This window comes from Galendromus occidentalis, unplaced genomic scaffold, assembly GCF_000255335.2.
Source record: "Galendromus occidentalis unplaced genomic scaffold, Mocc_1.1 scf7180000075933, whole genome shotgun sequence".
NCBI lineage: Eukaryota > Metazoa > Arthropoda > Arachnida > Mesostigmata > Phytoseiidae > Galendromus > Galendromus occidentalis.
The window spans coordinates 85,321-102,042 of record NW_003803923.1 but is presented as its reverse complement, the minus strand read 5'-3'; positions in this window follow the sequence as shown (position 1 = coordinate 102,042).

Sequence of the window (16,722 nt, the reverse complement as noted above, 5' to 3'; positions counted from 1 at the left end):
CTCTTTCCGATTACTCCGGTGGTGCGGGGTGAGCTCTCGCCTCAGCTCTCCTTTTCCACTTCGGATGTGTGTGCTTGTATCATCGTCGAGGTATCCTGTAGACTAAGGCGGCAGCATGATAAGGACGGGATTGATGAAGGCTCCGTTAAGATATCCGTGCAACTTCGTCCGGCAGCGGGAGCGGCGGTAGTGGCAGACACGGCAAAACGGACGATCTGAGCATGTGTGAAATGGGTGCTTGAGAGAGGAGGATTTTTCTTATCTCAAAGAAGATTACCTAAACGTAGGCCACTAAGGAAACGCATCGCTCTAACTAAGACACGGCTGAGTCTGCCTCTGATCTCTCTCTTGGGACTGATTCGAACTTTGTCTCTGTGATCTCACTTCGGAACATGAGCAGATGCTGCGATGACATCTACCTACGAGCTTTGAGTTCAGGGTCTCGATTCCCGAGCTCGGACCCATATGGTCTCGATTGGGTGAGCGATGACTCTGGTTCCTCCTATCGGAGCCTTGCCATGCGAGCCGAATCGTACATTGGAAGTACGTCCGGTCTCGTCTAAGTGCACACCGAGACCCGTTTATGTAACGTGGTGACGCTCTCATCGACGAGAGCAACGGGCCTAGGTCAAGTTAGGAAGACGGCGAAATCTGATCACCTGGTTCCCTGTATGTACATGAGGAGTTCACCTTCAGAGTACCAGTAAGGCACGGAAAGATTCGGATCTAGATGCCACACGAAGCTCTTCCGCGAATCAGCCCAGATGAGCGGCCAGTTCCCTCCTTCCCGAGTCGATTTCCCGCGCCTTCAGCTACCCAGGGAATAGAGAGCACTGAGTGGAAGGGACTCCAGAGTGAGCGGATAGAGCGCTTGAATATCTTCATGAGACTTCAATGACTCATATGAAGTCTGGCGGATCTGGCCATTGCCACCTTTGTTCGTGGTAAGCCCCCTGTTATTACTCCACATAGCCCTGAGTCCTTTATATCGAAATCCGATGGTGATGCAGGTGGCTGGCTGATCGCAGACAAGAGACTTCATGACATCTCATTCGTTGTCTGGCCTCGGCTATCGAGCCAACAACGAGGACTGCAACAACCGAGCGATAACATCTGCAGTCAATGTCGAGACATCTCAGGAAAGCATCTCGTGGAGTTGCTCCGCATTGACGGTGATCACTGGAAACACAAAAAGCTGGGTCCTGATTCGGTCCCCCTTGTGATATTCCGAGCTGGGAGTGCTTGTTTTCGACTAGATCAGATTCTCTACGGACTAGATGACCCAAAACTCCAATTCCTCTGATTTTCCAGAGTAAATAATTTTTTTTCGTGCCCTGCGATTCGATCGACGACCATGGTGTTTGGCGGAACCTAATCGATTGAGCCGCGAATCACATTGTCAGATAGCCTTATCTCGGTCCGTGATTCAGGGAGGTGCGTCGGAGAAAAATCTCTCGCTGACTTTGAATCCCTCACTGGGATTCCTATTGTCCGCAGACTTCTCTGATCCGCCTGCAAGTATCGAGCAGTATCTTCGGGGTTTGGATTTTCGAAGGGCCTGGCACTGACGAAGCTGGGTTCTACTCTGGGAGCATGAGCCTCGTTCGCGGAAAGCGATATGCAAGCAGAGTCGGTAATGTAAAAACGTCATCCATTCCACATATGCGGCCGAGGGAGGATCCGGACCCGGACCCTTGGGATCGTTCGAGATCAGAACTCCCGTCTGGCCTGGAATTCCATAAGGTATAAAAATCGAAATTGTGAGACCTTCACAGGGATCCATCCTCATTTCTGAAGCATACCTGAAAGTCTCCATAGCGAGTGAGCTTGGAGCGAATAACTCTGATGAAATCTCGATTTTCCCCCCGAGGGGTCATCCCCTGAGAGGAGCGCATCGTCGCCTCATCAGAATTCCATAGGTCTTGCCCCTTGACTGTGATGGGATCATAAACCATATTCCTTCCTCTCATTTCCCATTCATTGCATCCTCCTGAGATTCGGCCGGAGGATGGGGGTGAAGGCTGGTTCGGAATCGGCATCCAACCTTGTCGCACGGATTCCTAGTCCTCGTCGGCTTGTCGCCATATCCGGCGTGTTCATATGCTATGCTTCTGCCGTTTATCCCCCTATCTCTGAGGTGGTTGGTCTAGCTTGGTCTATCGTTCTAAGTCGAGTAGGAGCTCCAGGCTCACAGCCTCCGATGTGGAAATTCCCTATCCGAAATGATAGGTCCCTCATCTGCGAGACTTCTGCGTGTTGACCATCGTACATTCTCCGGTCATGTGTCGCTCCCGCGAGCCTACGGTTCCGCTCAACGAAGGACATCAAGCGAGATCAGTACAAATATGTCCAAAGTGATGACGAGCGTCACACATTGGGAGGCAATCGTTTAAACGATCGTGATTCTCAGGTGATCACTTCAAGCACAAATTCACAAGCCGACATCGCATATCGAATCACAACACGGCGGCCGTACCTTGGGAACTGCTGCAAGAACTCCATTTTATTCCGCAGTCACTCGAGGCAGCGATCGCTCCAAGGAATCCGAAATACTTCATTCAGGGAGTCCTGTCAAGGAACCTCATTTTTGTGAGTCGGAACGCTGATACCGGAATCGCCGCCGACGACTCGATATGGAAATATTGAACAAGATGAAACTGATAAATCGTCCGTTTCAGCCGTCAGCCCCTGGGCTGCGAGCTTCAGGAGAGATGGCCACGCCCATTTCCACTCAATGTCGAGACTGAGCCGAATCCTTGCATCATACTCTGTTCCTTCAGAGAAGGAGTACGGGAAAGGAAAATTTCTGATAGGCTCGCGGGTGATCTGAATTCGCTAGGTAGCTCTGTCTCGTCGGCATAGTTCTACATGCGAGTGAATCAGGCCATGATCTAGGAATACTTATCGGGGGCGCCGGATGGGAAGAAATTCCCGATCCGAAAGGCTCGCCAGGCATCTGGCAATCCTGCCGATAGAAACTTCGAAATCGGGAGTCCTGGGATCAGGGGTCTGAAGAAGCTCCGGATCCGATATGCATATGTCGAGTCTGAGAGCTCGGAAATGTGCGACGCCTGACCGGCTGATTTCACTTACTGTCACGAATGCGACCGTATGCACATCCTGGAACGACACGGCGTATTGCGAGAAGCGAGCTTCCCGGGAATGCAGATCCGAGGCCTCATCGTGCAAGCGCTCGTTCCAGATTCTGCTGTAACCGTCTCGTCGCGTCAAAAAAGAATGTCGTCAGAAAATTTCCCCCGAGACAGCCCGTAAATTTGGAGCTCTGTATTTTCCGTCTCGAGCCCTCACGACCGCCACCTGCCTCGTTGACAAAAGACGATTGGGCAGCTCTTGAGTCTCGTTTCATTCATTCATACAGTCGTCCCCGTCGGAGCCTTCCGTTTGTTGAAGGTTTCCGGTGACGGGATCGGAGGAGTCGAGATTCCGGAGACCGTCGTCCCGCACATTTTTTCAAAGAGGATCCGAAACTTGCGAAGAATTCCTGACTTCTCGAGACGATTTCGCGCTGGGACTCACGTTCTCTCCATCTGAGTCGATATTTTTTTCAGAGACGCCCCGCGCTCATGGGATCGCATCGATCATCAGAAATGTTCGATATCAAATCTGAACGACGAAGAAAAAACGATGCCTCCCATCAGACAGAGCCTTCAGACGTTTTCCGAACCGGCCCCGCATCGATCTTCCCCAGGAAATTCAAGGAGCGGGATTCTGTCGGGAATATTCCCGCTTGAAATCTGCTCTCTCAGATCATCAAGCGGCCTCGCTCAATTTCCTTTATCTACAAGGCCGATTCGATGCGATTTCGACGCAGACCCTTGCGTGCATCTCCACGGTGAAGCGGACCCGGAGATTCTCGAGCCTCAGCTCTTGCTCATTCCAGTCTCAGGAGACAGCGCACAGGAACCTGAGATGATGGGAATCCTCCACAATCGCCTTGTTCTCGACTCTCAAACCGCATTCGAAGTGAACTCTGGGACAAGCATCCGAATCCCCCCTTAGGCTCGTGAGGCCCCGGACGGAGCTCGGGTTTCGAGTTTCCAATACAGGTGCCGCGTTCGATGAGAGCTCACTACAAGCGGGAGCGAATTCCGAGAAACTCGACACGGCACCCAGTAATAATTATTGGTTTCGCATTTTTGAAATGAGTCCCAACTCGGAAGCTATGGCATGAGTTAAATGCTTTTGCTGCGGAGACTTATGCGCTACTGGCTCCCATGGAGGCCGTCTGCCGTTTTCCACGAACGCGGCGAGTTGCGTGGCAAAGCCCATTCCGGCGAGGATTTTCGCTTTGAAATGCTCGAGATCGAAGCTCAGATTTTCCGCTTCGATCCTCCTTCGCTTTGATGCTATTAGTTATCCAAGCATGGATGTAACATCCACGAACATCCAGGGTGTTACGACGAGGCCTAATCTAATGGCATTGATGCGAGTATCCGGTAGAAGATTCGTTGACGGAGAACGAGTCACAGGGAAAAGCCCAGCGAAGAGACATCAAAGGCGAAAGGGTGAAGCAAATCCACAGGGACTTCCAGTATGAGCTCGCGGGAGGCGAATTCCGAGCGATTCAGGCAGCGCACACGAGACCTAATAAGCAGGACTGGAGCCGCGGGACTCCGAAAGACTGTCGGAAGGCCGCGAAATAGCCGGAAACTCCGCTGCCAGCGTCCCGATCCGAGGGCTGTTCTGAAGTTTACCGTCCGGAATAAAAATAAATGACGAAGAAAGACAGGAATAGCACTCTCGCGATTGTTACCCACGGCGCTCGAGGAATTGAAAACGCCCTCCTGTTGCTCAAAGACTTCCTCCCGTCGTCGAGGGTCATTTCAGAAACAGTTCTCTTCACCGCACGGTCGAAAAGTTGGCTCAGACCACGACGCCGCGCCGGCGAGCCCACTCGGATCCACCTCAAGATTGTTCCACTCGCGTTTCCGCGTGGAGCTGTTCACGCGAGTCCGATCTTCATTCTCCGTGCGACTTCTCGAAACAAGATGGGGGCCGCAACGTACGAGACCATCGACATGAGCCTGTCAGGATTAGGATGGAGCGAATGACGATGAGTCATTCATATGAGACTGGCAGGTCTGTGATGGGGATCTCGCCCTTCCGAGAATCTGAGTCTGATCTCGCGATGCCTGACATCTGATCCCCTGAAGGGTAGAAAAGGCATCTCGACACTGGCACGCGGCTACGCATTCACACGCGCTAATCGCAGAGAACACGATCGCATGGCTCCGTCTGCGTCAGCTCGCATGGGAAAATGTCGCGCTCATTGTAGGGGTGAAGGGAAGAAGTTTGTTTCGGTTGACGGCGCGTATTCGCGTGAACTACACGAGAGCGTCGTTGGGTACCTTGTTCCAAAATTATGCCTACCGATACCCCAGCCCGTCGAAATTGAAGCGCCGAAGATTTCGTGGATTTGTGGAGAACGCTCCTCGTCGACTACATACATCTAATGTCTTTCATCGGATACGGCGCTTCATCGAGTATGCCACGAGCAACTATTGATGCAAATTGCGCGGACTACGAAGCGTCCCGCCGTAACTCGTTGTCGTATTCGCTGCGACGACGGTTAGACAGAACTGATGGATCTCCGTGAAACAGAAGGAAAGGCCGTCTGCCACACACCACACGTGCTTTCTCCTGGGCTTCCGTTCGATGCCGTCGCGATAACGTAGACGTAGAGGAATCTCTGTCCTATCGGCGGACGACTGACATCTATTATAGATTCGAAAACTCGGTGTACAACACCGTTCCGAGAAGCCGGGACTTCCTCTGGGAACTCTCTCGATCAAGTAAATGTTCCCCAGAGGACTTCTCCCGGGGAAACGAATGTCGACACTCCTCTGATTGTGAGTCATGCAAATTTGTTGCAGCACATGGTTTCTTCAAAGACCATGAGCCGTGGCCCCAAAACCTTAGATCGTCGCTTTGGACTGAGTTCTCGTATTTGATCTCTCCGTCCTCTTAGCCGGTTCGTTAATTCTAAGCGCTCGCGGGAAGTAAGCCGAGGGACTCGGGGAATTACGTCTTCTCGGAGATCCAACCGTACTCGGAATCATATCAAGTCCTCCGTAATTCTTCCAAGCTCGTCGAGAAACGGCATGTCAGACGCTTTCGTTCGACGGCTGGCGCGGACCGAATTCTGATCGCCAATATTCTGGATATATATAGCTGAAATTTTGAATACCAATAGTCATCTGCCTCGGGGACGCACCTCGATGCTCGACTACAGTGTTCAATGGTAAATAAATAAATCAACAAACCCACGGATCAGATGAGATACTACTATCTCTGTCGCCTTCTGGAACCAATTCCCGAGTTTTCGGGGTCGCAGTCATCGTCGTCGTCCCCAAAAAAAATCCTGGATACGCGCCTGCTCCCTCCCTACTCCCTGCCTAGGAGATTCGACCGGAAAAGCTCGAAAAACTAAGAAAAGAAAAACGAGTTCCACGAGCATTCAGCGCGAGAGTGTTAACCCATGGTGACATCCAGCCCGTGCGGGTCCACGTGATACCCCACACAAGTCGTCGAGCGAAGCTTGAGAATTGGGAGCGGAGACGGAGATTGGGATGCGTCGATTGATTTTCGCGAATACCTAGGTTCTCTGCTCGGTTATGATATCCACTTGGCCGAACAGAGCTGTACACTCCTCGTAAGACCCCTCTCCCCCCGCCCTGCATGCCGATTTCCGCAAATAAGGACTATCCCGGAGGCTTGATCATGAGGAGGCCCCAAAAATAAGTTCCGGAGGAGCTCGGATCGCCCGCCTCTTTCGAGACCCGGGTTCACATTCGAAAATGTCCGCCAAGCTCCGCTCGGAATGTCAAGACGAGTAATATACTTTCTCATCGGCGAGCTAATGGGCAGTGTTCAGCCGCGTATTACGATGACGCCATTGGCGAGTCGAAAGCTTCCAGGCCTTCCGTCTCTCAGGTGCGATTTTCCCACTCCCGAATTCTGAGCCTTCGGCAAGTTTCCGTTGAGACTGCCCATGTTGGGGCTCACATCTGATTCTCACAGATCGAGAGCTCTCCTCAATTCTTCTTCCTCTATGAAGTTTCCGAATTCCGATCGGCGATCGTGCCTCGATCCCACATCGCGTTGCATCCGACCCGTCCATGTTTGTGAGGAGAATGCGTTCGTAATCGAGTCAGTCACAAATCTTTACCTTGAACAGATTACATAGGAGAGCTGAGTCTACGAGGAATGCTCCTTCTTCGAATAACGTGCGAACACCGGCCGGACTCCGCTCGACTCATCGTTCCCGAGCAAGGCTCCGGAATCGTGATCAAATCTATCGGAGATGAAAGATGAACTCGAGCCGCTGGGCTGCTCCAAACCAGTGGAGTATATTTCTCACGGGAGCTCGGCCATGGTCAGACTGCGACCAACACCTAGCCGTCCGTTAGACGAACGCGCATGGCCTACCTCGCATTGTGAATTATGCGGATAGGGGTGACAGCCCCAAGCTCAGAAAAAAAGATTTCCGCGAGGATGGAATCGAAATCTGACAATTTCAATGCGAATGTCTTCTGTCTAGGAAACGTTGGTATGTCCTTATGGATAGAATTCCTGATATTCGCTGTAAGTCGAGGAATTATCCGTAACGCCTCACAGGAGTCTCTGGATGGATTCCGGCCGACTCTGCTCCGAGGTTCCCGACGTGAAATTCCCCTTTCCCTCGTGCTCACCGTGCGCGCTGCGAGCTATCATACCGCGTCTGCTCAAATTTTTCCCAGAGTGTCACACTTTCTCAACGGGAGCAACAATGTCAGAGCTCTGCTTATCACAAGCAGAGACTTAGAACAATCCGTCGCTTATCTCTGCTGAAGCCGTTGTTGGCCTCACCGAGCGGTCCGCTCCCTAGGATAATTTTCCAAGAGCTAATTGTCTCAGGTTAAACTCCGCGGGTGAGAAATTGTCGCGCCGCAGCATTCAACGTCGAGGACTAATGAGAACTCGCGATCTAGACAGGCTCCTCGGCCAATTCAGTGATCCCGCAGAGCGTCTCGCCACGCGAGAAGGAGGTTTTTCAAGAGGAGACCGCAATGCGAGAGGGAGGGATCAGTGATCACTAATCACTGTCATTTGAAGGAGCGCATGCCAGAACATGGGCCAGAGTTCCATCATTCCCTGCTACTTGGAGGCTGTATGCTCTATTTCAGAGTAGGTCGGACGTTGACTGCGGGTCACTCTCAGTAGATTCCGATGAAGGTACAGTCCACAAAAACTGGCGGCTCATCCACCGTGTTTTCCCCTGGCAACGCTCAGAAGAGGTTTGCGAGATGGACCTTGCCGTCATTTCTGAAATCACTCGTCCCGATCCGAACGAGCCGGACCTCTTCGATCCTCCTTTCCACCGTGGATCAACGAGAAGCCGGATCGGTAGCGAATACTAACTCAGATACATATGTGAGAGAGTCGCTGTCGGAGCTCAGTTCCGCTCGTTGGCCAGACTGCTGGGAAGGTGAAAACTTACGGCCCGAATGCTCAGTTGGGAAATTTTGCCGTGTCCTCTGCCCGGATCTGGCATGGTCGAAAGGAAAGGTCGCAACCGAATGGTGGGGGAAGGAGAGTAATCAAACTCGCGGACTTACTTGCCTCGCGTTACAGGGACTCATTTCACAAACTTTCAGCTTGGAGCGAACGAGTCAAACTCGCGCAGATGTAATCAACAACGACCGTGGGAGCTACAAAAAACACTGTTTCCGGCCTCTCATTAGTACTAAGTCTCGATTGAGACTTCTTGAGGCTCCGCGGATGGGAACTCGTTACTCAGCTAAGTGAAAGAGCCCGTAGACTTGAAGAACCGCATTCTGCTGTGGACACCGACCTTGGAGGATATCGAGAGCTCATGAATCAGACGGGTCCTGGCGAGATAGAACCTTCTGAAGCCTGCTGCTCTGCTCAAAATGCGAATTATCATCGTTCGTTGAAAGATATTTCATGCGCCGGAGAATATACTTCGAACGATCGCAATCGCAAGCTGCCGCTTTGCCATCGTGGCTTCCCTTCGATTTAGAAATCTCTTTTCCCACGATGTCTGAGCGGATGAAACTCCATCATTCGGTAGACAGCGCCGTCGAATAGGATCGGAAGCGATGCGAGAAGCGGGATCAATTGGGATGCTGCGTTAATGGTCCACTCGTGGATATGGAATCGATTTTTCTTCGGAATCATTAGCGAGGCAATTCTCGCACTTGAATGGAGTCACTCACTCCATACACGATGGCATGCGCCGCGCTGACCGGAAAACGTATTTGAACTTTGAAACGACCAATATGTATTTTCATTCTTCTGTGCAACTGACTGACTGTTTGAATGAATGAATCATCGTGTCTTTTCCTCGACGAGATCCATTCCTCATTTCCTCACTCAAAACAAACAATATCTCATTTTTACCCGGCGGAAGCATTGACTCGGTGAGGTCGAGCAGAATCTTCGACTGAACATCGCTCTCTGAGTTGGGGGGAGGGGGTGGAGAAATGGTCATCTCCCTCGTAGGGGATCCACCTGAGAAGCCCGAAGTTCGGGAGGTTTCCTCGAATGGAGTTCAGACTTCGGACACTTTGAGACGAAATCCCCCTTGGCGGAAAAGTCGATAAATTAGGGTTGCATGGTCCCATGGCGCAGCCATTTTTCGGCGCGGATCCTTCCCTGGTGAAATTATCGTTTTTGGTCAAGATTCTTCCTTCTTGACACGGTCGAGATCGAATGTGCTGAATGTGCTCGCACTCATTGCTTGAGTAGGTCGTCTTTTTCGAGGGATGAGTGAATTGATGGGGAAGAGATAGACGAGTCGACTCCCATGCGGTCCGGTCCTTGTGGAGTAGCGACTCTCGGGCTCCTGGCTGCCGTACTCCCACCTTCGGCAATGAATATGACACCGCATTACTCTCCGGGTCCGATGGTGATTTGGTCCCGTACCGTGACGATCGATCCGCTTCACCGATGCTGAAGGACGGAGTGCGGAGCGGAGAAGGCCCGGGCTGTCTAGCAGGAGCTGTTGATTCCTTCCGAAACAGAAGGCGGACCGGTCAGAGAAATGATTCCACCGCAGATACGTATTCCGGCTTACAATTCATGAGCGATGTGCTGAAGTACTATAAGTTATCATCTAATTGGTCGAGGACAAGCAAAGCCTGATGAATAAGAAATGGGATCGCCGTGCCCTGTGGAGAAACTGGAATATAGGGTCCAGTTTCCCCAAAAGATTCCTCAATAGACCCGGGAGGTCGAGTCATAAGTTGTGGACGTCAGTCGAGGAGTCAAGAATTCTCCCTTTCCGACTTCGTCATTGCTTATTCGATGCTCCACAATTGCGGCATAGTGTTTGCGAATCCTCCACTCGCAGCCCCGCCTCCTCCCGAGTCTCCATCGAGTAGCATTTCAGGAAAGAGACCCGAATGGATGTCGAAAGGAACTGGGCAGCGAGTCGCAGCATCCGTACTTGGGATCTGGGTCGTAAATTGCCTGCGGAGGACTCCCTTCTCGACTCTGCGAAAATGCTCGAGATCCTGTCAAGGAGTGTGGCGAAGCAGAAAATCGCCGAACATAGTACATCGACTCTGGATATCATTGATTGACCTCGGGTTCCACGACTTCGCCTCCAAAATACAACGCGAGACGTAGGCTGGCTGACAAGATGAAATCTGGATCTGTTCCCGATCGGAGGCTTGCGAGCCTTATTTCTTGTTTGCAGCTCGGGGATATCCATCGAAGGCGATGGCTGCGAAGGCTCTCACGAGGGAAACCACATACAAACAGCTGGTCCGCGCGGCCGCCAGACTCGCACAAAAATGAAGTCGCGAAAGAGAGGACGACTCATCTCGAAATTCTCTAAAGATTTCTCTCCAGGACCGATGTGTTCGACGACAGATAGCACTAATTTCTGCGAAAAAAAATCCCTTTCTTTTCAGAAACCTGTCCGACCAGAAATCGACCATTCGGAAATCTGAAGTCAAAATTCTAGAGCCGATGACTTTCCCGGTTTCGCTCTCTCAACATCGGCTAAGGGCTCGCCGTCATCACGCGGCTCTATACGCTCATACCTAATTTGCGAGTTCCAGCGCTGTGACATCTCGAATCGAAGTTTGTGATCAGTCGTATTCACACTTGACCCTCGGGATTCTGAGTCCCGCAGCCGTTGAAGTGAACCGATGATTCGGATTCCCTCGAGTACCGGGACGTTCGAATTCGGTGGATGCATTTATTGCCCAATGTTGTGGTGGAGTTTCGCTGCGTGAGAGATGAACGAACATCGTCGGAATCGAAAACATTGTGCGAGAAGATTCACTTCGACGCTCCTCCGTTCGAGGTTCACCGCTTGAATCTCTGTATGGTCAGGGATCGTGATGGAATGAGGAGAACCTGAGGAGAAGCACGGTTTCTCTATGCACGTGTTCCTTCATCCATTCATTCTTCACCTGGTTGCAGGAAAAAATATCTTGTTCCTCAAAAACTGGATAGCTGCGTGAGGGACCAGCTCTCGTTCGGGACTCGGTCTCCCCGCAACTCGCTCACTGTTAGCCGGCCTCTGTTGACGGATGGTCTCTGGAGGACAGCGGGAAGCGCTTCCCACAGGGGATTCCAAAAACTTTACGCGGCTGGATTTGGGAAGTTCCTGGAAGACTCTGTGGGGTCTCGGAAACGCCCAGCTCCTACGGTGCTCGCGCGCCACATCGTCGAGGGTACGTAATGACATGATTGACTCCCGTGGAGTAGGTGTACTTCGATCGTTCCAGAGACATACATTCGAGAACGCGCCAACGCGGCGTAGACTTGCTCCGATTGCAGCGAGTCAGAGGACTCAAAGTCAAACAGACAACTGTCTCTCCTACAGACACGCAGGAAATGAGCTTCTCATGCTCGCTGTTTGCGTCGACGATACGTTAATTATTAGCGCATCGAATGATCATCTGATCAACGATACTCCCAATAGTGTAGCATAACATTTCACAATGAAAGCTCCCCCACCTTGTAACAGCAGGAGAATCGGAACCCCCGGTAGGATCGTAACGGCACCAAGACAAGAAACTCAAGACGCACTGCGAACGACATGCTCGCCCCGCCGCAGTTTTCATTGCGAGGCTGCTCCGACGCAGCAAGAAAAACTCCCGAAATTCTGGATCCGAGGGCTCTGGAAGGAGCTCCCAGCGTAATTCGCGGAATATAAATCCGCGTAAAGAGAATTTGAGATTACGGATGTTTGCGTGACGTCAACAAGGCCCGATGATGAATTGTACGATCAACACTCACTCCCAAGTCCGGCTGAATGAAAAGACGTCGAGCAAAAACGGCTCGATAGCTTTCGATTTATGGTCCTCGGAGGCATGCTTCCGTAGAGCGGAAGCGTTTCGCCCGAACGTTCCTCACTGCTCCGAGCATCCGGGGGACCTCCGACTCGCCTTGCCGAAAGACGGATGTTTTCAGATTTCCAGACAACGCTCCGGACATTGAGAACCTGTAAGCGAAGCTCGACTCGAGTACGTTCAAGCTTTCCGTGGTAAATCTTCCCCTGATTCGTATCTTGACGAATATGTACCAGCGTCGACCGTCCTTAGAAACGGCCGTGTGCTTTCAACCCTTGTATTTTTGAGTGCTACGCCGTCTCTCATAACAACTCATAAGGAAGCTCTGAGGTCATCAAGTGGAATACGCGCTTTTGGAGCTCTTCACGCGGTGTATTTGGCGAGTTGCCTGCTCATCCTCGCGGACCGATGTTCTCCTCGGACCACCTTCATTCTTGGCGGTCTTCGAGAGAGCAGCCTGGAGGAAACCAGGAGTCTGATTCCCACGATGGATCTGACGCATCTGCTGGGTCTGGTGGAAATTTTCGTTTGTTCGCTGCGGGGGGAATTCCAGGATCACGAATCCCAGCCCTCTGGGGAATAAATGTGAAACAGAGCGGACACGAACGTTTTTGGTTTCGGCGCGTATCAGCTTAATGGAATATTCGGTGGAAGGGTAGATGTCAACGTGGAACATGATGTATGTACATATGTGGCGACGGCAGAAGGACCCTTCGCCATCTGATGCAGGGCGGTGGTCGCTACAACTGCAAGAGGAGATGCAGATGTTGCATGATAGAGCAAATTTGCAGCTCTCCATATGCTTCAGGGCGCCTGTCCCCGACAAACGATAAAATAAGAATGACGCGACCATGTTGCCTCGACTGCGCTTCTGTCCTTGGCGCTGTTACTGGACTTGATGTTCGACAAGACAATGAGCGAATGATTGAGGTTAAGGCTACTGCTCTCGCTGTAGCAAAACAAGGGATCAGTGCATGACAGACCTGGCAGCTCTGATCGCATCCCTTGTCTCAGGTCTCGCAGTTGATCCGTCGCAAACCACCAGCGGCGAGGAAGTGATCTCAACCATCGAAAGGTGAGAGCAGAGACATGGCACCGAATTTCGCCGGGAGCTATTTCGACTATAAACGGCTCTATTTCGCAATATTTTCGTCGACACTGTCGCCCTTTTCATTGGAGGCAGGATAATAGCTCTTTCCGTCGTCATCCATCACGATCGCACCGATCTCAATCAGACGGGGGAAGCGGACATCGGAGCATGCGGAAGATATTTTCAACGGCATTCGGTCTTAGGGGAAGCTGTCGTCGATAGGGGATCTAAAGCTCCGTGCCAGGGAAGCTCAAGTTGGAGGATGAAGGCAACGGAATGATATACAGGACGGCCCCTACGGAGAGACGGCAGCCGGAATGATGGAGAGTGATACCACTCCTCGAGAACAAGCGGATATCGATGGCCTACAGATTCGGACCTGGGAGGTTTATCAAGGTTGTCGAATATGGGTGGCTCCCAGCCGTTTTCCTAGAAGAGCATATTCCTAGAAGAGCATATTAGTAGTCGCATCGTCACCTGAGTGAACTTGATGGTTCCCGTTTTCGGGTCTCTCCCGGTGCTCACCGAGATCGAGCGATTTCGTCGGAAAACCATCAAGGTGAGATGAGAATGTCGACGGAATACGAAGTCCGCGCTCGCTCAGCTCTAACTGTGACGAGTGGTGAAATGAGCCGAACTATCTCGGGGATCCGATCCCGGAACTGCCGACCGAATAACCTCCCGAGTAATTCCTCTCTTTGACTGAAGACTAAGCAAGGGACGCGAAGCTGAGAAGGAGTTTTTTTCTGTTGGTAGAGCAGTTCGCAAGGGGGTGCCTTCGTATTTCTCAGTAGGAATCGTGGGTGCCAGAGCGAGGGAGACTGAGGATAAGGTTCAAGAGCCATAGGGGAAAACGCATTCACGCACAACCCAGGAGAGTGGAAAAGTCAACTGGGTTGTTGGGCTCATGTGAATAATACCGAGCCGAGAAATCCCGATGCTCTTTACCAGGAAAGAGGGGGGGGGATGGTGCTGGATCTGAAGAGTTTGGGGTCGTCCGCTGGCGGGGAGTCATGAGAAGAAAGGGCTTTCCTTGAGACGAGATATGCGGAGGGAAGTGAGTGGTATTTTTCTTAATTTTTTTTCGATTCAATTCAAACGCCTTTTCATAATAAATATAGGTAATGATTCGTCGAGGTGATGAGAATTCAAGAGTATTGGTCTGTCTCGCCGATGAGGCGAATAGCACGGACGAGGGAGCAGCTTCGCCCCTTATTCAATTGCGGGGATACCGAGCGGCGAGGGCACACTCCAGCGTCCGTATTCTACAATCGTCGAGATTGGATTTGCGCGATTCCATCTTGTCAAGCAGCGAGGCTACTACACTCCCGGTCAATGGGGAGGAGTCTCTATGGACTGACGACGCGACGGTTGGCGTGCGATGCTGCGCTCACCATACCGCGACAAGTCACATTCGCAATATTTGCGAGTTTCCGTGTCCGCTCAGGCCGTAAAAACAACGAGGTCCGATGCTCGACCCCGCCTGTACGCAAACCAGTCCGAGGACTGCGAATCCCGGTCGATGTAAGTAACGGTACCGTCTCACAAGCCAGAATCGCAGAAGCTAGAATCGCAGAAGCCAGAATCGCAAAAGCCAGAATCGCAAGAACCAGAAATCGATTACAGCATCCGGTCGACAGTTGAAGCAGTGTAACGTCGCGTGCAGGCGTGTAGGCCGGGACCTGCGCGTTCCCCCGCACTGCTTCTGAGAAAACTCGAGCACCCCTCAATGGCGATCCTCATCGAAGGCGCCTCCTCCCCTGCCGGTGTTGCACGAGAGCTTCGTTTCCTAGTCGTGGTATGGGATCACGAGAGCGGCTGCGCGCCGGCGCTCCTCGCGAGGAATAGGTCGAGCATGGCAACATTCTGGAATCGAACTCCAATCCGGGATGGAACGCGCCCCAATCGCAACCCCAGGACGACATGAAATAATAATCGCGGATCCTCGGTCCCTGATGAGCACGAGTCGATAGTCCACACGACGAGCTATCGAATCCGTGAGCACTTCGATTTGAGGCCTTACACCCCGTAGATACGTGCCCCAGTGGAAGTGCGTTTGCGGGAAGGATTCTCGACGCTCCGAAAGGTTTTCGAGTTCTTCAAACATTGCGGTGTTTCAGACGGAGCTCCTAGACACCTCGGATGCACCTCAGCGGGACTCAGAGCTATACATCTCGAGATGTGCCGCGGACGTGCCCCTCGGGGTTTTCCTAGAGATCGACCCCGCACTATTGAGTAGCGACCGGATTGTCCGCGGCAGCGAGGGAGGCGGATGTTCCGGAAACGATGGCTCGCTCGAGAGCTAACCTCGGCGACAATCTCAGGAATATCGGATGTTCCATGTGAGGGAATGATATCCGGAAGAGTTTTCGTGCAACAGACAATCTGCACCCTGTTCCTCTCCGCGGTTGAGCGGTTCCGGGACCGAAAACCCTATCGATACTTGAAGAACCGTTTCCAGTCTGACGGGAGAAGCATTCTCGGATAGACCGAGATCTCCGCGATCGGGAACAGGACGGGCATGCTCAGATAGACGAGCGTCCGATGAGGGGATCTGGCACAGACGGACATGCCCTCCAACGAGAATATACTTCAGGTATATCGATGCATTTGGTGGAATGAGAGTCGGAGAGAGGAGTGGCGAGGAATAAATTATCGAGATACCCGAGGCCCGCGCCTGGACTCACATCGAACTGATTGCTGATTATTAAACTTCCTTTCAAATTCAATGGGTGCCTGTCTATTAAGGTGACCAGGAGAACCACCTGGAAACTCGATGACTGAGAAAAGCGAAGGAAAATTCTTCCTCTAAGCTCCTTTTTCCTTTCGAAACGACGCGTGTCGAGTTCTACGGTCAACAAACAAAGGAAATGTTGCTCCAAGCGAGGTTGCTCAACCACTTCGGCTGGTGACGCCCTAAGGAACGACATCGGTAACGTGTTCCCAGGAAAACTCATTTCAGGTTCGAGCTTCGATACGTGTCATTCCTCACGGTGTCACCAGCGTTTGGATTTTAATGAAATGTGCTCCGGCTCGGAAACAGCCTCAAATCGTTCAGGTCGAACGCTACGAGCAGCCTGAACGAACTCACGTTCCGCAGGACCTACGCAGCGGCTCGAAGGGAAGTTCCGTCCATCATGACTCTGGTCTGACGGGAGCGATATCTAGCCACACCACGGGAGCCGATGACGCTTGCGGTGCGATCGTTTTCTCCTTCGAGACGAGTTGTCCTAGGGTTGCTTGAATCTTCTTTCGTTCTGGACTCCCCAGCAATAGGCCTCCGGAAGTCGGATGTCGGCA